Raw genomic sequence first — 23184 nt, 5'->3', positions numbered from 1 at the left:
CTATGCCATTGACTGTAGATTCAATCTCCTTACAAGATTTAAATCGACACTACAGATGAAAAAAAAGTTGTATTTCAGCACAAACTCATGCTCGGTCTTCATCTGAAACTGCAAGTCTTCAAAAGAAGCAAAGCCAAACACTGAACATTGTAGGCCAGATGCTGAATGCACATGATGCAGAGACAATGGTTTTGTAGGAATGCAGGTTGGCAGATGATTTAATGGGAGAAGTCTGCTTGTTTGTGGTGAATCATCTCGGTGGGTCAGTCTTGTGTAAGTAACAGCACTGGGGGAGGAAGATCTTTCAGGAGAGACGGATATTTATAACACCAGAGCCAAATCTGCAAAAACCCCCAACAGCAGCCATCAGTGTAGAGTCATCAATTGCAAATATACTCAATACACAAATACACTTTATTGGACATATGTTATGAACAGTTTCTGTATTTTGTGTTTTTTTGCGCTGGTGAATTGCATTATGGGATGTTGATCTCTGCTCTGTTCACTTTTGATGTTGAAAATTCAACTCTACAGTTTAACAAAGAGACTTTTATTGACATTTTAGTCGTTTGAAATAATATAAGAAATAATATCTAGAGAAATAAGTGTGTAGAATAACAGAAAATGTGCTGCAGTTTATTACAAGGTTTCTGTAGCGTAATATACAACACCAACACACACAATATAGCACTGCACACTATCACAGATGACAATAAAAGTCACTTTTTACTACTTTTTCAAGGTTAAAAGTTGCTGGAAGAAAGATCAAGATCCCATAATGCAATTCAAAAGCAGAAATAAATGGGGAAAAATAAACACATGAATCACTACATATTGAAATATGGGAAATACGGCGGGAAAGCCCTCCACACGAAGGGAAGCGGTCAGCCGGCAAGCACTAAAAGGAACGGCGTCATACCGCCCCGCAGCGTTCGCTTAAAAAATTACCTCCGGCTACATAATTTGCGGTCTCCAAAAATGTCCTCGGGACTACGTTTCCAGAATGATCCTGGGTTGTTTATTTATCAAGGGTTGCCACAGCGCAATGAACTGCCAACTATTCCAGCATATGTTTTATACAGCGATGCCCTTCAAGCTGCAACCCAGTACTGAGAAACACACATACACTCTCATTCACACAAACACATTTACACACTACAGCCAGTTTAGTTGATCAATTCCCCTATAGCGCATGTGTTTAGACTGTGAGGGAAACTGGAGCACCTGGAGGAAACCCACGTTAATATGGGGAGAACATGCAAACTCCACACAGAAACGCTAACTGGCCCAGCCGGGACTCGAACCAGCGACTTTCTTGCTGTGAGGCCGCTGTGCTAACCACTGCGCCACTGTGTTGCCCATACTTTACTAACACCCCCTCCCCCCAAAAATTGCTTTTCTTACTTCAAGGTCAAATTTATAGTCATTTATTGTACTATTGAACCTCTTGATCTGCAGGCAAATACTGTCCCACTGAACTATACCAACACAAAAAGCCTAGCACAAAAGAAAAAAGTCATTATGCTGACAATGATCACCTGTTCAAAATATGCCCAGGTGTGTGTCCTGTTGAAACCCCAAACAGTGGCAGTGCATGTCTGTGTCCTCCTAGTTTATTTTGTTGGTTGTGTTTGCGAGTCTGCAGGAGATGCTGTCACCGCTCATCATGTTAACCTTTGGCTGATGGAGACATGTGATGACTGCAGCCGCCAGCACTGCACACACACACACACACACACACACACACACACACACGTCCTGCTTTCGCTCACGGCGGCGTACACAGCTTCATCAACCCATCGTCCTCATACTCAAATTTTTTATTTTTTTAGAAGAGAAGAAAAAAATCTGGATTGAATCTGTAAAGAACAGGAATGGAAGTAGGATATTAATACCATATGAAACAGTTGTACACAAAACAACAACAACTAAAAACAACCCAGGCTCGTTCTGAAAACGTAGCCCTGTATACTTTTCTGGAGAGCGCCAAATACGTCCCAGGAGATATGTTTTCTGCAGATTTTGTTTTCGTGTATCCACCAGAGGCAGCTGTGTGCAGTTTTTCAGAACTCAAATTTCTCTGACGAGTGCCATTCACGCCTGCTGTTCTCACTTAAATCCACAAGAGGCCGCTGTCAACTGACTGAATGATCAACCGACCAGTAGCCCCACCCACCCCCTTCCCTAAACCCAACCGATAGTGTCTGGAAAAGCAGTACAGAAAAATAAAAGCCCTCGCAGCCACCTGATTTTCACCACATATTCAGATTTTACCACACTCTCACCCTGTTTTTTACTTCTTTAGTTTATTTTTTGGCTTTTGTTTTTATCTTACCTGCTTTCTGGAATCGTTCTTGGCTGGAAACAAACACCGTTGTGACGGTCAGCTCCTCTCTGCGTCTCAAGTCCGCCAATGTATGCTGCAAGCCAACTTGTAACAGCCGAAAAGCTGTCGACATGGAGCTAGCTCGAAAAGGAATGACGTCATACCTCTGGCTGCATAATTCACAATCTCCAGAAATGTAAGGGTACATTTTCAGAATGAGTCTGTGTTGACTAAAAAAGAAGCAGGCATGTCAAAAGGAAATACCCGTAAAAGACAAAGGAAGTAGAGTTACATTAAAAGCAATAAAAGCTATATTTTTTTTGGAAGAGAATAAATATGCAAACAAAAATCAGAATTGAATCTGTTAAGAACAGGATTTCAAGTAGGATATTAACCTTTACACTAAGGTTTCCATTAACCCAGGCTAATTATTGATACGTATCTCTATATACGTTTCTGGAGAGCGCCAAATACATCCCAGAAGGTACATTTTTTGCAGTTTTTGTTTTCGCGAATCCACCAGAGGGCGCTGTGTATGCTTTGTCAGATCTCAAATCTCTCTTGCGAGTGCCACTTGAGCATGCTGTTCTCATGTAAATCCACCAGAGGCCGCTGTCGACTGACTGACCGATCGACTGACCCCCACCCTCCTCATTCTCTAAACCCAACCGACAGCAAACCGGAAAAAGAAAAGCTCTCGCAGCTGGCCGTATTTTACCACGTTTTCAGATCTTACCACGTTCTCACCCTGTTATTTAACTTGTTTATTTGATTTTTTGCCTTTTGTTTCTGTTTTACCTGCTTTCTCTAGTCCACCGACGTACTACTGGGCAAACTGGTAAGAGCAGAAAAACAGAACAGGTAACATGAAAACAGAAGCTGTTGGGCATCATACCACCCACCCCGTAGCGTTCATTTTAAAGACGAAATGCGAAATCCCAGAGGTACCTCTGGCTACATAATTCACACTCTCCAGAAATGTATATAGGGCACATTTTCACAACGAGCCTGTGCTGGAATCATTTGTTCATGTATTTATTAACACAAACCAATTATGAACAATTCGTGGCTTGTTTTTTCTACTGTGAGCTGATTGGATGTAGTAAAGTAGGCGTTTCATTCAGTAAGATGGGGAAAAGGGTTTGGGGAGAGTTATTACAACCTAACAGACTCCTCCTCCTGCTCACCATTTCTGTTTGTTGACAAAACTGACAACTGGAGGGGCGTGGTTAAGTATATAAGCCACGCCCAATACCTCAGACAGACCTAATTTGAGAATTGAACTGAAAACAAACAGGAAGTGCATTTGCAGATTTACATTAAAGATTACAAAGGCAAACTACTGTTTTCTTCTCTTAATGACACGCATTATTTATATATATATATATATATATATATATATATATATATATATATATATATATATATATATATATATATATATATATATATATATTCATTTTAATGTTTGGGGTTAGAACAATAACAAATAATGTATTTTCATACTTGCATGCTAACGAAGAGAAATTATGTTTTCCATCGCAGAGGAAGCAATGAATTATGGGGGACTTATTAGACCGGGTCAGTAAATGCATCATGCTGTTGTGAAAGGATTAATTATCATCATCAATCACGTCTGAGAACTACACTGGAAAAACGCCTCTGTTTAGAGAGAAACTGCTTTCTCGTTATGAATGAAGTTGTAAGAATTTGCAAAACAAATCAAATCAATCAATAATGAGTTTGGGTGGCACGGTTGTTCCTTGTTTAGCACTGGGGCCTCACAGCAAGAAGGTCGCCGGTTTGAGCCTCGGCTGGGCCAGTTAGTGTTTCTGTGTGGAGTTTGCATGTTCTCCCCGTGTTGGCGTGGGTTTCCTCCGGGTGCTCCGGTTTCCCCCACAGTCCAAACACATGCGCTATAGGGGAAATGATGGACTAAATTGGCCGTAGTGTATGAATGTGTGTGTGTGTGTAAGAGAATGAGTGTGTATGGGTGTTTCCCAGTACTGGGTTGCACCTGGAAGGGCTTCGCTGTGTAAAACATATGCTGGAATAGTTGGCGGTTCATTCCACTGTGGCGACCCCTGATAAATATGAGACTAAGCCGAAGGAAAATATATAAATAATAGATACCAGATGTAAAAATGCATACAAGATCATCAGCATTTATGTAAATGTGGTGTATTTATGATGCTACTTAAACATTCTGTCACATCTGTAGATTTAAAGTTCAATAACAAATTCGTGAGTAATTTTGAGTCTTGTTTATCAATGAATTTGATCTGAATTTACACACACTAGTCATTCTGAATAATAATAATAATAATTGTCAATGTGGTAAGCTAAATAATCTTATGTCAAAACAAAAAACAAGATTATTTTGTTTACCCAATTTCAGATTTTTTAGCTTGTTTTATTGAAAATCTCACTTAATTTTGACTCATTATTTCCTAAAACAAGACAATAATATTTACTTGTCTAGAAAATTCTTATTTATTTAAGAGTTTTTAGATATTTGGACTAGAAACAAGACAAAAACATGTAAGAAAAGCATTTATTGCAGTCTAATAGTACAATGTTTTTTATTTTTGACTGTCATGCATATCCTCATAGATGATGATGATGATGTAATATCCTGTATTTTGCGTGCATCATTCTTGCTCCTCATCTGATCTCCAGAATGAATGTCCTTCAGAAAGACGTTATTGTGTGTTTCTGAGCGCTGGACATCCTCAGGCATGCGTGTGTGTGTGTGTGTGTGTGCAGCTGCTCTGCCTCTGTCTGCTCTCTCATTTATCTGCACACCACATTGCGAATCACAGAGAGATCACAATCCTGACAGCGACGTCACATTGAATCTGTCTCAATAATCAATGCTGTTCTGTTCCCCAAACTGCCACTGCATTACCACATGTACAGTCCTCAGAATTAATGCGTTCACTCCTCACAGATGTTTCTTTTATATTAATATTATCTACAGGATGCTTTACAGTAATATATCTGTGCATATACATTAGATTAGTCAGTAGCAAAGACAAAACTGATGAACTAATCTAGCAAAGACACTGAAGATCTCAGTACAAAACATGAGTACAGACAAATTAATATGTCGGGGAAAAGCGAGGAAATTAATCTTATTTTAAATCCCACTGGCAGATTATTTAGCTTGTTTTAAGGAGAAACTCACTTAATTTTGACGCATTATTTATAAAAACAAGACAATATTTTTTGCTTGTAACACACATGACACTTAAATAATACAATAAGCATTGTTTATCTGCATTACATGTAAGATAAAACTCTAATGTGCATCACTGATGAGGAAAAAATAGTAGTACCATAGTAATGTCAACAGAAAAACGCATAAAAAGAGGTGTCATGCAGGGATTCTGGGAAAGTCAATTCATTATAAACCTAAAGGGACAGTTCACCCAAAAGTGAAAAGTCTATCATTGTTTACTCTCCCTTGTTTCAAGCCTTTATGAGTTTCTTTCTTCTGTTCTACACAAAAGATGATATTGTGAAGAATGCTGTAAATCATTGACCTGTAAACCATGTTATCAAAGTCAATTTTCAGCATTCTTCACAATATCTTCTTTCGTGTATAACAGAAGAAAGAAACTCATAAATATTTGAAACAAGTAAAGGGTGAATAAATGATTGCAGAATGTACGACCCCAAATCAGAAATCCCTGGAAAAGAAGGCAGCATATTGTGCTCCAAAATCTCTACGTACTTTTCAGCATTAATGATGCATCACAGAAGTTATCCACACATCCCCATACCATGACAGAGCCTGGCTTTTGCACTTGTTGCTGGTAACAGTCCTTTTCTTTTTTGGTCCGGAGCACATGGTGTCCATTTCTCCAAAAAAACACCTGAAATACTGCTTCATCTGAGCACAGTACACATTTCCACTGTGTGATGGTCCATCCCAGACACCTCCGAGCTCAGAGAAGTCGACGGTGCTTCTGGACACTGTTAACATAGGGCTTCCTTTTGGCGCAGAACAGTTTTAACTGTGATGGTCCATCCCAGACACCTCCGAGCTCAGAGAAGTCGACGGTGCTTCTGGACACTGTTAACATAGGGCTTCCTTTTGGCGCAGAACAGTTTTAACTGTGATGGTCCATCCCAGACACCTCCGAGCTCAGAGAAGTCGACGGTGCTTCTGGACACTGTTAACATAGGGCTTCCTTTTGGCGCAGAACAGTTTTAACTGTGATGGTCCATCCCAGACACCTCCGAGCTCAGAGAAGTCGACGGTGCTTCTGGACACTGTTAACATAGGGCTTCCTTTTGGCGCAGAACAGTTTTAACTGTGATGGTCCATCCCAGACACCTCCGAGCTCAGAGAAGTCGACGGTGCTTCTGGACACTGTTAACATAGGGCTTCCTTTTGGCGCAGAACAGTTTTAACTGGCATTTGTGGATGCAACTACGTATTGCCAAAGGTTTGCCACAGTAGTCCTGAGCCCATGTGGCGATATGGCTTCTAAATGAATGAGAATTCTTGATGCAGCGCCACCTGAGGGATCGGAGAGCACGGTTGTTCAGCTTAGGGTGCGCTCTTGTCCTTTACGCACTGAAATTACACACCTCCAGATTCCTTCAATCTTTTAATGATGTTCTGCACTGCTGAAGGTGAAATATCTAATGTCTTCCTCTCTTTCTCTGAGGAACACTGTGTCTGAACATTTCATTCATTTTCTCAGGTATTTGTTGGCAAACTGGTGATCCTCAACCCATCGTTGCTCCTAAAGGACTAGACCTTTCTTGGATGCTGCTTTTGTACCAAATCATAATTATAATCACCTGTTGACATCACCTGATTCATCATTATTTAATCAATTTACCTGATTACAGCCCTAAACTGCTCCTGGCACAACTGTTTCTGGAGTGTGTTGCAGGTCTGAATGACAGGAAAGGCTGGATATTTACTAACGAAATGTAGTTGACCAGACAAAACCGAAATATTTTGTGTTTATATTGTCTGCAATTAAATATGAGTCAAAGTAAATCTGGAAATCACTACTTTGTTTTTTGTATTTGCGTTTTCAATACTGTCCCAACGTTTCACAGTTTTTCAGTGTTAAAACCGTGCACATGTTTTACAGTGTATCCTAACAAATCAAACATGGCATGGAGATTTTTTTTCCAGCGCTTGAAGGCTGTCCTCTTTAAGCGGATGGAGGATCTGGAGTCATCTGATGACTGGACGTGTCCTCGTCAGGGTTTGTTTTCAGGCTGTTTGACTCATCTTCTCTCACTGCAAATAATGCTTTCATTACTTTGAGTTTTTGTCTTGTTTCTAGTCAAAATATCTACAAATTCTTAAATCAAGAAGCATTTTGGTGACAAGGTTGTCTTGTTTTCCGAAATAATGAGTCAAAATTAAGTAAGTTTAAGTTGAGAGTTAAGTCAGAGGTGGTTAATTTAGTGACTGGTTTAGTGTTATTGATTGGTTTAAGTGTTAATTACTTTAGTGACTGGTTTAGTGATATTAATTGGTTTAAGTGTTGATTAATTTAGTGACTGGTTTAGTGATATTGATTGGGTTAAGGGTGGTTACTTTAGTGACTGGTTTAGTGATATTGATTAGTTTAATGGTTGGTTAATTTAGTGACTGGTAAATGTTATAGATTGGTTTAAGTGTTGATTAATTTAGTGATTAGTTAAGTGATATTGATTGGTTTAAGGGTGGTTACTTTAGTGACTGGTTTAGTGATATTGATTAGTTTAATGGTTGGTTAATTTAGTGACTGGTTTAGTGATATTGATTGGGTTAAGGGTGGTTACTTTAGTGACTGGTTTAGTGATATTGATTGGGTTAAGGGTGGTTACTTTAGTGACTGGTTTAGTGATATTAATTGGTTTAAGTGTTGATTAATTTAGTGACTGGTTTAGTGATATTGATTGGGTTAAGGGTGGTTACTTTAGTGACTGGTTTAGTGATATTGATTAGTTTAATGGTTGGTTAATTTAGTGACTGGTTTAGTGATATTGATTGGTTTAAGTGTTGATTAATTTAGTGATTAGTTAAGTGATATTGATTGGTTTAAGGGTGGTTACTTTAGTGACTGGTTTAGTGATATTGATTAGTTTAATGGTTGGTTAATTTAGTGACTGGTTTAGTGATATTGATTGGGTTAAGGGTGGTTACTTTAGTGACTGGTTTAGTGATATTAATTGGTTTAAGTGTTGATTAATTTAGTGACTGGTTTAGTGATATTGATTGGGTTAAGGGTGGTTACTTTAGTGACTGGTTTAGTGATATTGATTAGTTTAATGGTTGGTTAATTTAGTGACTGGTTTAGTGATATTGATTGGGTTAAGGGTGGTTACTTTAGTGACTGGTTTAGTGATATTGATTAGTTTAATGGTTGGTTAATTTAGTGACTGGTTTAGTGATATTGATTGGGTTAAGGGTGGTTACTTTAGTGACTGGTTTAGTGATATTAATTGGTTTAAGTGTTGATTAATTTAGTGACTGGTTTAGTGATATTGATTGGGTTAAGGGTGGTTACTTTAGTGACTGGTTTAGTGATATTAATTGGTTTAAGTGTTGATTAATTTAGTGACTGGTTTAGTGATATTGATTGGTTTAAGGGTGGTTACTTTAGTGACTGGTTTAGTGATATTGATTAGTTTAATGGTTGGTTAATTTAGTGACTGGTTTAGTGATATTGATTGGGTTAAGGGTGGTTACTTTAGTGACTGGTTTAGTGATATTGATTAGTTTAATGGTTGGTTAATTTAGTGACTGGTTTAGTGATATTGATTGGTTTAAGTGTTGATTAATTTAGTGATTAGTTAAGTGATATTGATTGGTTTAAGGGTGGTTACTTTAGTGACTGGTTTAGTGATATTGATTAGTTTAATGGTTGGTTAATTTAGTGACTGGTTTAGTGATATTGATTGGGTTAAGGGTGGTTACTTTAGTGACTGGTTTAGTGATATTAATTGGTTTAAGTGTTGATTAATTTAGTGACTGGTTTAGTGATATTGATTGGGTTAAGGGTGGTTACTTTAGTGACTGGTTTAGTGATATTGATTAGTTTAATGGTTGGTTAATTTAGTGACTGGTTTAGTGATATTGATTGGGTTAAGGGTGGTTACTTTAGTGACTGGTTTAGTGATATTGATTAGTTTAATGGTTGGTTAATTTAGTGACTGGTTTAGTGATATTGATTGGGTTAAGGGTGGTTACTTTAGTGACTGGTTTAGTGATATTAATTGGTTTAAGTGTTGATTAATTTAGTGACTGGTTTAGTGATATTGATTGGGTTAAGGGTGGTTACTTTAGTGACTGGTTTAGTGATATTAATTGGTTTAAGTGTTGATTAATTTAGTGACTGGTTTAGTGATATTGATTGGTTTAAGGGTGGTTACTTTAGTGACTGGTTTAGTGATATTGATTAGTTTAATGGTTGGTTAATTTAGTGACTGGTTTAGTGATATTGATTGGGTTAAGGGTGGTTACTTTAGTGACTGGTTTAGTGATATTAATTGGTTTAAGTGTTGATTAATTTAGTGACTGGTTTAGTGATATTGATTGGGTTAAGGGTGGTTACTTTAGTGACTGGTTTAGTGATATTAATTGGTTTAAGTGTTGATTAATTTAGTGACTGGTTTAGTGATATTGATTGGTTTAAGGGTGGTTACTTTAGTGACTGGTTTAGTGATATTGATTAGTTTAATGGTTGGTTAATTTAGTGACTGGTAAATGTTATAGATTGGTTTAAGTGTTGATTAATTTAGTGACTGGTTTAGTGATATTGATTGGTTTAAGTGTTGATTAATTTAGTGACTGGTTTAGTGATATTGATTGGGTTAAGGGTGGTTACTTTAGTGACTGGTTTAGTGATATTAATTGGTTTAAGTGTTGATTAATTTAGTGACTGGTTTAGTGATATTGATTGGGTTAAGGGTGGTTACTTTAGTGACTGGTTTAGTGATATTGATTGGTTTAAGTGTTGATTAATTTAGTGACTAGTTTAGTGATATTGATTGGTTTAAGTGTTGATTAATTTAGTGATTAGTTAAGTGATATTGATTGGTTTAAGGGTGGTTACTTTAGTGACTGGTTTAGTGATATTGATTAGTTTAATGGTTGGTTAATTTAGTGACTGGTTTAGTGATATTGATTGGGTTAAGGGTGGTTACTTTAGTGACTGGTTTAGTGATATTAATTGGTTTAAGGGTGGTTACTTTAGTGACTGGTTTAGTGATATTGATTGGTTTAAGTGTTGATTAATTTAGTGACTGGTTTAGTGATATTGATTGGTTTAAGTGTTGATTAATTTAGTGACTGGTTTAGTGATATTGATTGGGTTAAGGGTGGTTACTTTAGTGACTGGTTTAGTGATATTGATTGGTTTAAGGGTGGTTACTTTAGTGACTGGTTTAGTGATATTAATTGGTTTAAGTGTTGATTAATTTAGTGACTGGTTTAGTGATATTGATTGGTTTAAGTGTTGATTAATTTAGTGACTGGTTTAGTGATATTAATTGGTTTAAGTGTTGATTAATTTAGTGACTGGTTTAGTGATATTGATTGGTTTAAGTGTTGATTAATTTAGTGACTGGTTTAGTGATATTGATTGGTTTAAGTGTTGATTAACTTAGTGACTGGTTTAGGGATATTGATTGGTTTAAGTGTTGATTAACTTAGTGACTGGTTTAGGGATATTGATTGGTTTAAGTGTTTATTACTTTAGTGACTGGTTTAGTGATATTGATTGGGTTAAGGGTGGTTACTTTAGTGACTGGTTTAGTGATATTGATTGGGTTAAGGGTGGTTACTTTAGTGACTGGTTTAGTAATATTGATTGGTTAAAGTGTTGATTAGTTTAGTGTTATTGATTGGTTTGATGGTGGCTAATTTAGTCAATGGTTTAGTGGTATTGATTAGATAAAATTTTGGTTAATTTAGTGACTGGTTTAATGGTTTGATCACACTTTATTTTGATGGTCCGTTTGTTGAATTAAGTTACATTGCATCTACATCCCAACTGATTCCCATTAGATTATGAGTATACTGTTAGGGTTAGTGTGAATTGACATGTACTTAGTAAGTTTCTTATAGTCAGTTTAATGTCTGTTGAAGGAGCATATCAACAGATATTAAACAGACAGTCTACTAACACTCAAATGGACCACCAAAATAAAGTGTTACCAATGGTTTTGCTGGATTTGAGGTTTGATTAAAGGCCAGGATACACCAAGCCAATGGTCGGCCCAGCAAGTTAATCTGCCAACAGGGTAAGCAAAATAATCTGTCAAAAGCAAAAGCTTGTTTTAAGAAAAAATCTGACATTATTATTTCTTAAAACAAGACAATATGTTTTGCTTGTCTAGAAAATGCTTTTTGATTTTTGAATTTTTAGATATTTGGACTAGAACAAGACAAAACCTCTGAAAAGCATTAATTGCAGTGTGCATCCAGTTGTGTGAAAGTGCATTTAATCGGTATCTATTGTCCCACTCCTTCGAGACTTTCTCAGCCTGGGCTGCTAGAAAAAGTGCTAAAAAGCAATTAAAATCAATCGATGGTGAGTTAATGTCAGCGGTGGCAGTAGTCGACATGTCGTCCGCTGTAGTGTAGATCATGACAGCTGAAGGATGGTGATGATAGCGTTTTTCTGTGTTCTACAGCCATGCTAATTAGTGCAGCTGCTCCTGCAAGGCCACATTGCTGCACTGGGATCTTCAATTGCTTCTGCCACAGATATCAATCAACAGCAAAGACCTGTAATTGACCAGGGACAATCCACTGATCACAATTACAGTTATAATTTTGTCACATGTTAAAGACGACTTCAGACATTTCCCTTATGACACTTATGGTTTTACTAGATCTGCTGTTTTTTTTTTTTTGGTGCGTAGTGTGGTTTAAAAAAACATGACTGAGTTTTACTATGGTAATATTGTAGTAATACTATCATAACACTGTTGGAATTGTTTTTAAAACCATGATTTTACTATGGCATAATGTAAAACCGTAAAGAAATAATTGTAAAACTGCACTTCATTTTGTGGTTACTATGGTTTTGCTTTAAATACCACAGTAAGACTATGCTAAATGTCTTAGTTACTATGGTTTTACTTTAAATGCCATTGTAAAACAGGTTAATTTTGTAGTTACTATGGTTTTACTTCAAATATCATAGTAAAACCATTACTGTAGTTGTACTTCAAATACCACAGTAAGACTATGCTTAATTTTGTAGTGGTTTTACTTCAAATACCCTAGTAAAAGCATGCTTCAATTTGCAGTTACTATGTTTTTACTTCAAATACCACAGTAAAACCATGATCTGTTTTGTAGTTACTATGATTTTACTTTAAATACCACAGTAAAACCATGCTTCAACGTGTAGTTACTGTGGTTTTAATTCAAATACCGTAATAAAACTTTTGTTAATTTTATGGTTACTATGGTTTTACTTCAAATACCCGAGTAAAACTATGCTTTAATTTGTAATTACTATGATTTTACTTAATGCCATAAATAAAATTGTTGTTCATTTTGTAGTTACTATGGTATTACTTCAAATACCACAGTAAAACCATGCTTCAATTTGTGATTACTGTGGGTATACTTCAAATACCATAGTAAAACCATGCTTCAACTTGTAGTTACTGTGGTTTTACTTCAAATACTAAAGTAAAACCATGCTTAAAATTGTAGTTACTGTGGTTTTACTTTAAAAACCACAGTAAAACCATGCTTTAACTGGTTTTACTTCAAATACCACAGTAAAACCATGCTTAAATTTGTGATTACTGTGGGTATACTTCAAATACCATAGTAAAACCATGCTTCAACTTGTAGTTACTGTGGTTTTACTTCAAATACTAAAGTAAAACCATGCTTAAAATTGTAGTTACTGTGGTTTTACTTTAAAAACCACAGTAAAACCATGCTTTAACTGGTTTTACTTCAAATACCACAGTAAAACCATGCTTAAATTTGTAGTTGCTGTGGTTTTACTTGCCATAATAAAACTGTAGTTCATTGTGTGGTTACTATGGTTTTACTTTAAATACCATTGTAAGACTATGCTTCATTTTGTGGTGATTATGGCTTTACTTTAAATGCCATAGTAAAACCATGGTCCATTTTGGAGTTGCTATGGTTTTACTAAAAAAACCCCTAGTTTAACTGTGGTTTCTGCAATAAAAGCATGGTTATTTTTTATTAGGACTGTCACTGATATGTTAAACAAATGATGGTGGTTGTATTTTGTGTAAAAGCATGTTGTGTTTGGGATTCTAAAACGTGGTAAATGCTGTAAATGGTTTTCAGTGAGTGCTTCCTCCAGCCGTTTCCACAGTGATGAATAGCAGGACGAGTGCAGGAGACGGAAGAACAGATTGCAGACACCTGCGCTTGAAAAAAGGCCTTAATTGCACTTCATCATATGTCTGGATTCTGGTAATTACAGTACTGTATGTCTCTGTGACACAAAACTGAGAGACATTAGTCGTCAAATCTTGAAAAATACAAGTCCTGCATTTATGATTATTGGAGGGAAAGTGGGAAGCAATAGTTAGGACTCTGTAACCAGAATGGGTATAGCCAAAACACATTGTATAGGTCAAAATTATTATTTTTTTTGGCAATAATCATAAGGTCATATTCCATGAAGACATTTTCCTACTGTAAATATATTCAAATTTGTTCTTGAATTGGTAATATGCCTAATAATGTAGTTTGCACAACTGTAAATGCTTAAATTTGTAGTTACTTTGATTTGACTTCAAATGCCATTATAAAACTCATTTTCATTTTGTGGTTACCATGGTTTTACTTCAAATACCACAGTAAGACTATGCTTAATTTTGTAGTTACCATGGTTTTACTTCAAATACCACAGTAAGACTATGCTTAATTTTGTAGTTACCATGGTTTTACTTCAAATACCACAGTAAGACTATGCTTAATTTTGTAGTTACCATGGTTTTACTTCAAATACCACAGTAAGACTATGCTTAATTTTGTAGTTACCATGGTTTTACTTCAAATACCACAGTAAGACTATGCTTAATTTTGTAGTTACCATGGTTTTACTTCAAATACCACAGTAAGACTATGCTTAATTTTGTAGTTACCATGGTTTTACTTCAAATACCACAGTAAGACTATGCTTAATTTTGTAGTTACCATGGTTTTACTTCAAATACCACAGTAAGACTATGCTTAATTTTGTAGTTACCATGGTTTTACTTCAAATACCACAGTAAGACTATGCTTAATTTTGTAGTTACCATGGTTTTACTTCAAATACCACAGTAAGACTATGCTTAATTTTGTAGTTACCATGGTTTTACTTCAAATACCACAGTAAGACTATGCTTAATTTTTTAGTTACCATGGTTTTACTTCAAATACCACAGTAAGACTATGCTTAATTTTGTAGTTACCATGGTTTTACTTCAAATGCCTTAGTAAAACCATGGTCTATTCTGTAGTTACTATGATTTTACTTAAGTACTATAGTAAAACCATGCTTCAATGTGTAGTTATTGTGGTTTACATGTTACATGTTCCATGAAGACATTCTCCTACTGTAAATATATTCAAATTTATTCTTGATTTGCTAATATGCATCGCCAATGATGTAGTTTGCACAACTATAAAGGTGATTTTCTCTCTATTCAGATTGTTTTTTGACATTTTTATTTATTGTGTGCTAATGAATTATCAATGGAAGGAGTATTTGTTTTATCCCACAGTGATTGGGAATGGGGTATATTGGCACATTTCTGTTGTGGTTTGCGTTATTTGCAGTGTGTTTCGGTATTTGCATGTGTTGTGAGAACTTGCACGTTTTGTCAAATTGTAAAAGTTGTTATCTGAATTGTTTTCTATTTGCATTTGTTTTCTCTACTTACAGTGCATTTGATCTAGACTTTAGACTTATCGTATTAACAACCTACAACTGACCCAAACTTTATTAGCTGCTTTAATTTGTTTGGCTGTTGAGATCTGTTGAGGTTAAAAACCTCTGCTCTATTTAATAAAATATATATATATATATATATATATATATTTAATAAAATATAACAATAAGAAATATGAAAATGAGCGCTTTCTCTGAAGATACTAGATGTTTTAGTCTTTGAGTTGATATTAAAAATAATACGTTACTAATATTGACACCGCAACAAAATAGCACAATATATTTTGATATATTTTAATTGCTCATCTCTTGCAGGGATTGAAATAAATTTTAAAAATGTAGAATTATAATAAAATAAAAAATAATAAAAGATAATAAAAACTTTATACTTTTCTCTAAAGACTTTTTGTCTTTCAGTAGATACTAATGAAGTTATATCATTACTAATATTGTTATTACAATACCGTTATCGCAATAAACACCAGAAAGTATTGTGGTCTATTTTAAATGCCTATTTTTAGCGGTGAATAATAGCGGTAGTACCAACACAATCTCACAGCAATTCGTAACTTTTTGATTTAGTGGCTAATTCGTATGAATTCGTTCGATTTAATTCGTACGATTTAGTACGATTTGCTCATCCCCCAATGACAGTTGGGTTTAGGGGTGGGGTCAGGTGCCACGCCTCCTTTTTAAAATCGTACAATTTCGTATGACTGAACGAATTCATACGAATTAGCCACTAAACTGACAAAACGTAAAATACTTTTCTCGTGAGATCAGGCTGGTAGTACAGAAGATCTGAACTGTTATTGATTAGCTTTGGTGCATGGCAAACACCAAGGAGCAGGGTTGAAAATAAATGTTAAAATATATAATTATAAAAATTAAAAATGTAAAAATGAATACTTTCTCTAAAGAAACACACTTTTTTTTTCAGTGGATACTTCTGCAATTATATCATTATCATAATTATATCATTATCTCAATATTGTTATTGCAGGAAACACCAGAAAGTATTATATATTTATACATGTGATATATTTATTCGCCCATCCTTAGTGTAATAGCTGAGTAATAGCTGTAGTACAGAAGATCTGAACTGTTTGTTGGCGTTTTTCAGCCATCGCATGCATGCGTTTGGTTCATTGGCGTCGCTCTCTGCGGAGTTGATCTGTGAAGCAGGGTTGGGTTAAATCATTACACGGCCAATTAAACACACCGACTGACCTAAAACTGAATCCATCAAACACCTGCTCATGACGCCCAACATCACAGAATGATGTGGAAATCGGCAGAAAATAGAGACGGGTGATCAAACACCAGCATTAAGTCTCAGTCCATGCATTGACAGATATTGAGCATGTAAATGCTGAAAGTGTTGCTCGCTTTTATGGCTTTAAAAGCATTGTTCACACGTTGGCTTCCTTTTGAAAGGGCTCTAAAATGGCAGTTAAAGAGTTTAGGGGTCACTTGAGGATAAACACTTCAACAAGATGACACAGGGGGCGTATAAAGCAAAGCACTCGCTTTTGTGTGAGAATTTACGATGGTAAGAACTGGCGATATTTATCTCAGCCTTAATGCATGTACAAGCAATTACTCAAGGACTACATTAGAAGTGTAAACTGACTAACAGAAGGAAAAAAGTCATGTGATGTGTTTTCCCCATAGGGAATCTGGACTGTGAAGGCCATTGCACCATTTTCTTGCTCATCCAGCCGTATGATATTAACCAACTACAGCTATACAAAATAACTGAATGTGGGTTTTTTCAGTATGGAAAATTAAATAACACTAGACTCAATTTGTAGCGTATGTGTACTGCATTATCTGAAAGTAAAAACATCCTCAAAAGAGCGAGTCAAAACATTATTATCTCAAATGATTAATTGCTTCATATTGTGAATTAAATTGGTCCAAGCACTGAACCTTGGGGTATTACTGTAAAAAAATGCTAATTTAAGAGAATCAAGGATTTCAACTAATGAAAAGTGGAATTTATATACATCCATGGACCAAATTCACAAATACGAATTCAGTAAAACCAACTATAATGTCTTATTGCTAGGGTTTGGAAGCGTCTGACCCCTTAAATAATATAAATATAAAAAAAAAAAAAAAAAAAAAAAAAATATATATATATATATATATATATATATATATATATATATATATATATATATATATACCCCTTAAATAATATAAATATAAATTATATATATAAGTTAAACAGTAAGTGCAATCTATTAACATTTATTTATGTTAAATGACCAAGGATGTAAATGTCACAACTGAGTGAAATTCAAAGTTTTATCTTTATTTTCACAATACACTTACTATCACCTAAAACTCAGAAACCTTTAATAAATTTAATAAATGAATGAAATGTAGCTAAATTAAATATACTGTATGCATTTGGTTCACTGAAGCATTCATATCAATTACACAAAGTATTAAAAGAAAAAAGCGCACTCCCTGATAGTCAATGTTTAATTCTCACACTGATTATGGTTTACATTTTTTCAAATGTTTTGTTAAAATGATGATGTTCACACAGATTTGTGTAAAAAGGGTACTGGGCTAAGATAGACGTGCTTCAAGGTTGCGAAAATGTTTTGGGAAAACCGCAGCAGAATGTATTGGGAATAAAAATGGACCCAGCACTGAACCCTGGGGAACTACTTTAAAGAGGCTAAATCAAAATGAATATACATCCATGCACCAAATGTCGTGTGTGTGTATATATATATATATATATATATATATATATATATATAAAACTACTGTAAAAGTGCAAAATCAAATGAATGTACATCCATATCACAAATATTTATCATTCAGAAAGTAAACGCACATTCTAATCACAAGGATGTATGGACATTATAACTGATTTTAATTATGATAATACATTATAGACACAGAGTATGACATCCTTTGACTTTTTAAAGGTTTTGTCCTAATAATTAAAATCCTTTTTTCTACACCATTTACAAACACCTTTCACACCTTAAGGCTACACTGTAAAAAATGGCCGTGATTTCAGCGGTAAAAAACAGTAAAAATGTTACAGTAAAACTCCATAACCTGGTTAACAGTATGTTTCCTTTCTATATACGGCGAATAACCGTAAATTGACTTTCCCAGAATTCCCTGCAAGGCACATCCCTTTTTATGCTTGTTGTTGACATTACTATGAATCTTTTTAGTTGTTTCCCCATCAGTGATGTACATCAGAGATTTATATTACATCTAATGTTGATGAACAATGTTTATTTCCTGACTTTAATTCTATGCGTGTTACCATACTGGTGTTCAGTAGCACCTTCTATACTCTATTACACTCTTCTGCTTGTGGGAAAAGTTGTTTGTGATGAGCATTGGTTCATTATGTAACGTCCTCATCACCACCTGCATATGGCTGTGTTAACGTGTCTGACTGTCTAACAAAAGATGTGTAGATGTTGGCAATTCAAAATACAGACATATTACATCTATAATTTTATGAAATACGGTAGTTTACTGTAAAAATGAGGAATTACTTTTATGGTTTGTCCTGTATTATTAACAGTAAAGTACTGAAAACCACAGCTGCCATTTTTTTACCGTAAATTTTGCGAAGTTTTTTTTTACATTGCACATACAGCAGGGAAAATAAGTATTGAACACATTGCTTTGTTTTTTCCTTGGAATAATATCTCTAATGGAGCTGTTGACATGGAATTAAAGCAAATTTAGGTAAAAACCCAAACAATACAAACATATAAATAAAACAAAACAAATAAATCTGAGAAATGAGTTGTGTGTAGTAAGAATGAAATGACAGAAAGAGAAAGAGCTGAACTACTGAAATATATTTGGTGCTGCAACTTAAAGACGCCTCTCATATGGAGAATGAAGTCGCATGCAATGCTCAGAGTGTCCAAATCTTGATGATTCTGTGGGTCTCGTCTATCAAATCTGAGCTTTTTTCTGTATTTTCTATTGGATTGGGGTCAGGTGATTGGCTGGGCCATTCTACAGCTTGATTTTCTTTCTCTGAAAGCATCTGAGAGTCTCCTTGGCTGTGTTTTTGATCATTGTCTTGCTGAAATGTCCACCCTGGTTTCATCTTCATCCTCCTGCTAATGTAGATGTTGGACTGAAGCAGCTGATATTCATTTACAGGGCAGAGGGTTGCTGAAGAACTACTGAGAGATTTCAGCTGCAGTCTGGGCTTTCACTGCCGAAATACACCTCTCTTTCTTAATGTATTCGATACTTTTCCCTGTGGCGAATTCTGCCGCCGTCTTCATATCAAATTTATAGGGGACAGAGACGATAATTTGGTCTACAGTTTATGAGCCAATCTGAAAAGTTTTAGGGGGCTGAGTAGAAATAAAGGGGGGCTACATCCCTCCTAAAATAGGCCTAGCAATGCCCATGGTGTTCAATACTTATTTCCCCTGCTATTGTACCTCAATAGTACATATTAATATCTGCATGTGCCTTTTGAAAAGTTACCGTCTTTATTTCTGAGAGTAAACTAGGCTGTGTATAAGTTGCTCTTGGATTGCATGAATGTTCTGGAAGTCTGTCCACTGCAGCGGAACGTTTATATCACAAGTGATTAATAGCTACAAACTGCATTGGGAATAAAAATGGACCCAGCACCGAACCCTGGGGAATTACTCGCTGTTAACCTCTTTATGCAAATTAATATGCAAATTTAACCAACTTGATCAATCCACATAATGAAAAGTGGAAATGCCACAATCAATCAGTCCATTAGCCTACATGCAGGATAAAATATTATAACCTTTTCTTGTGGCGTTCAGACACATTTATAACACACTGAATGTTGATTTTCCAATATGTCACAGACGGACTTCATTTACTCGATTATTGAAGGGACAGAAGTGAGTGAAGTTCACAGGTTGTGTATAGGTTAAAGAGAGCCTAAAGACTGTGCTGTTCTGCTGGAAAACGCCTGTGGCTGATAGTCAGTCCCGCAGCGGATGATAATGTTGATGTTTAAAAAAAAGGCAGTGACCTAAAATGATTGCACACGGATTATGAGGACACCTCCAGCTGAGGGATCTGAGCGTGCACTGCTGAATTAGCTGAAGGATTCAACTCAGAAGGTTGTAAGATATAAAATCAGAAAAATAAAAAAATCTAAATAATGGAGTCTTTTCACAAGACTGTATGACGTGTTTAACAGTCAACGGCATCTTAAATTCTTGAAAGTTTTTAATATTTAGATTTTTACGTTTAAAAACGTATGAACATTTGCTTGTATTTATGTATGTATTATATCATCTTCGCATCCAATTACAAAAAAACATAACTGCTTAGGTGAGGTGTTTGTAATGCCAACACAGGCTCATTATGGATATGTAGCTCTGTATACATTTCTGGAGCATGCCAAGTACAGGTATGTCCCAGGAGCTATGTTTTTTTGCAGGTTTTGTTTTCGTGAATCCACTAGAGGCTGCTGTGTATGCTTTTTCAGATCTCAAATTTCTCTTGTAAGTGCCATTCGCGCCTGCTGTTCTCATATAAATCCACTAGAGGTCGCTGTCGACTGACTGACTAACTGACCCACCCTCCTCCTTCCCTAAACCCAACTGACCGTGTTCTGATAAGCAATCCAGAAAAAGAAAAGCTCCCACCAGGGGTCCGTTCTTCATACCTCGCTTAAATGATCTAAGACGATTTGGCAGATCCTGGATCTGTTTATCTTGATAACTGATCTCTGGCTAATTTGGTTCTTCAAACAAGTTCGCGAATCAGATTAAAATGTCTGGATAAACTGATCTGAGATCGCTGTGTGTGTTGTGAAGGACAGATCTATCGATCCTCGAAATCATGATTAGCAATGCAACGATTGGCTGACGGCCCAGCAGCGTAATGACATCATCTGATTAATTTTCAATTATCCACGTGAGCAAAATTACATCAAATTAGCAGTAAACGGTTTGTTAAATATGGCATGCAATAACTTTCCACGTTTGTTGTGGGCTGCAGGCTTTACATTTTTATGTGTCATGAGTATTCATCATGTATTTCAATGCATATCAGTGTGTTTAGTTCTACATTTAGAGAAGATTTCCTTTATTATAGTAGCCTAAGCCTACGAAACACCACCCCCCAACAATTCATCTATAGTTTAGTCAATTCCCTTATAGCGCATGTGTTTGGACTGTGGGGGAAACCGGAGCACCCGGGGGAAACCCACGCCAACACGGGGAGAACATGCAAACTCCATACATTATCTTCTGGTCATTCTCATGGCATTATAAATAAAAATGAACACGTACCATGAAGATGATGCATTGCAAATAGCAGAAAGAAGGAAGTGAACATGTCAGAGGTGTGGAGAAGAAAGAGCAAGTGTTTGAGAGGCCGTTATCTGCATGTGTGTTATTAACCTCTGATGCGTAATCGAGACGTTTAGTGGGGCTCTATAAAACTTAATGAAGCTGTTAGAGCTGCTGCGGTGAGTCTGTCCACAGGAGGACAGACACGCATGCAAACACACACACATACACGCACACAGACAGACAGACACACATGCTAACACACACACATATACACGCATGCAAACATGCACACATACACGCACACAGACCTCCAAAGCAATATAATATAATATAATATAATATAATATAATATAATATAATATAATATAATATAATATAATATGGTATAATATAGTATAATATAATATAATATAATATAATATAATATAATATGGTATAATATAGTATAATATAATATAGTATAATATGGTATAATATAGTATAATATAGTATAATATAATATAATATGGTATAATATAGTATAATATAATATGGTATAATATAGTATAATATAATATGGTATAATATAGTATAATATAATATAATATAGTATAATATAATATAGTATAATATAATATAATATAGTATAGCATAATATAGTATAATATAATATAGTATAATATAATATAATATAATATGGTATAATATAGTATAATATAATATAATATAGTATAGCATAATATAGTATAATATAATATAGTATAATATAATATAATATAATATGGTATAATATAGTATAATATAATATAGTATAATATAATGTAATATAATATGATATAATATAATATAATTAATATAATATAATATAATAGTTTTGCTGAAGCGCAGTGTGTGTGTGCGTCCCGCTGCGCTGTGAGGGTGGATCTGCAAAAGTCATTAACTCCTGATATTGGCCTTGACTGCTGAATTTATTTCTGTCCACCTCCATTACCACAAATAGAGCAGCAGACAGGAATCACCCAGGGGAAGCTGGACTCCACCAATCAAAGCTGATTTTCTGGAGAGACAAAAACAAAACGGAACAATACGGACGCTGTTCATTACCAGCTATTTCTTACAGTGTAGATAGATACAGTTTGTACTTCTGGATGAAGGAGATATAAGCTAGTTTGAGGGTATCTGGAGTATAAACAAATCATTGTGAATGTTTGAAAATGGGTGACAAGGTGGCTCAGTGGTTTTCACTGTTGCCTCACAGCAAGAAGGTCGCTGGTTCGAGTCCCGGCTGGCCCAGTTGGCATTTCTGTGTGGAGTTGTTCTCCCCATGTTGGTGTGGGTTTCCTCCGGGTGCTCCGGTTTCCCCCACAGTCCAAACACATGTGCTACAGGGGAATTGATTAACTAAATTGGCCGTAGTGTATGAGTGTAAATGTGAGAGTGTATGGCTGTTTCCCAGTACTGGGTTGCAGCTGGAAGGGCATCCGCAGCGTAAAAAATATGCTGAAGTAGTTGGCGGTTCATTCCGCTGTGACGACCCCTGATAAGTAAGCAACTAAGCCGAAAGAAAATGAATGAAAATATATATACAATTAGTAATACGAAATCTCTCTCAATTCAATTTAATTCAATTCAATTTAATTCAATTCAATTCAAGTCAAGTCAAGTC

The sequence above is a fragment of the Danio aesculapii genome, chromosome 11 (genome assembly GCF_903798145.1).
Source record: "Danio aesculapii chromosome 11, fDanAes4.1, whole genome shotgun sequence".
Classification (NCBI taxonomy): domain Eukaryota; kingdom Metazoa; phylum Chordata; class Actinopteri; order Cypriniformes; family Danionidae; genus Danio; species Danio aesculapii.
The sequence above is the reverse complement of the archived record's forward strand: the minus strand, read 5'-3'. Positions refer to the sequence as shown.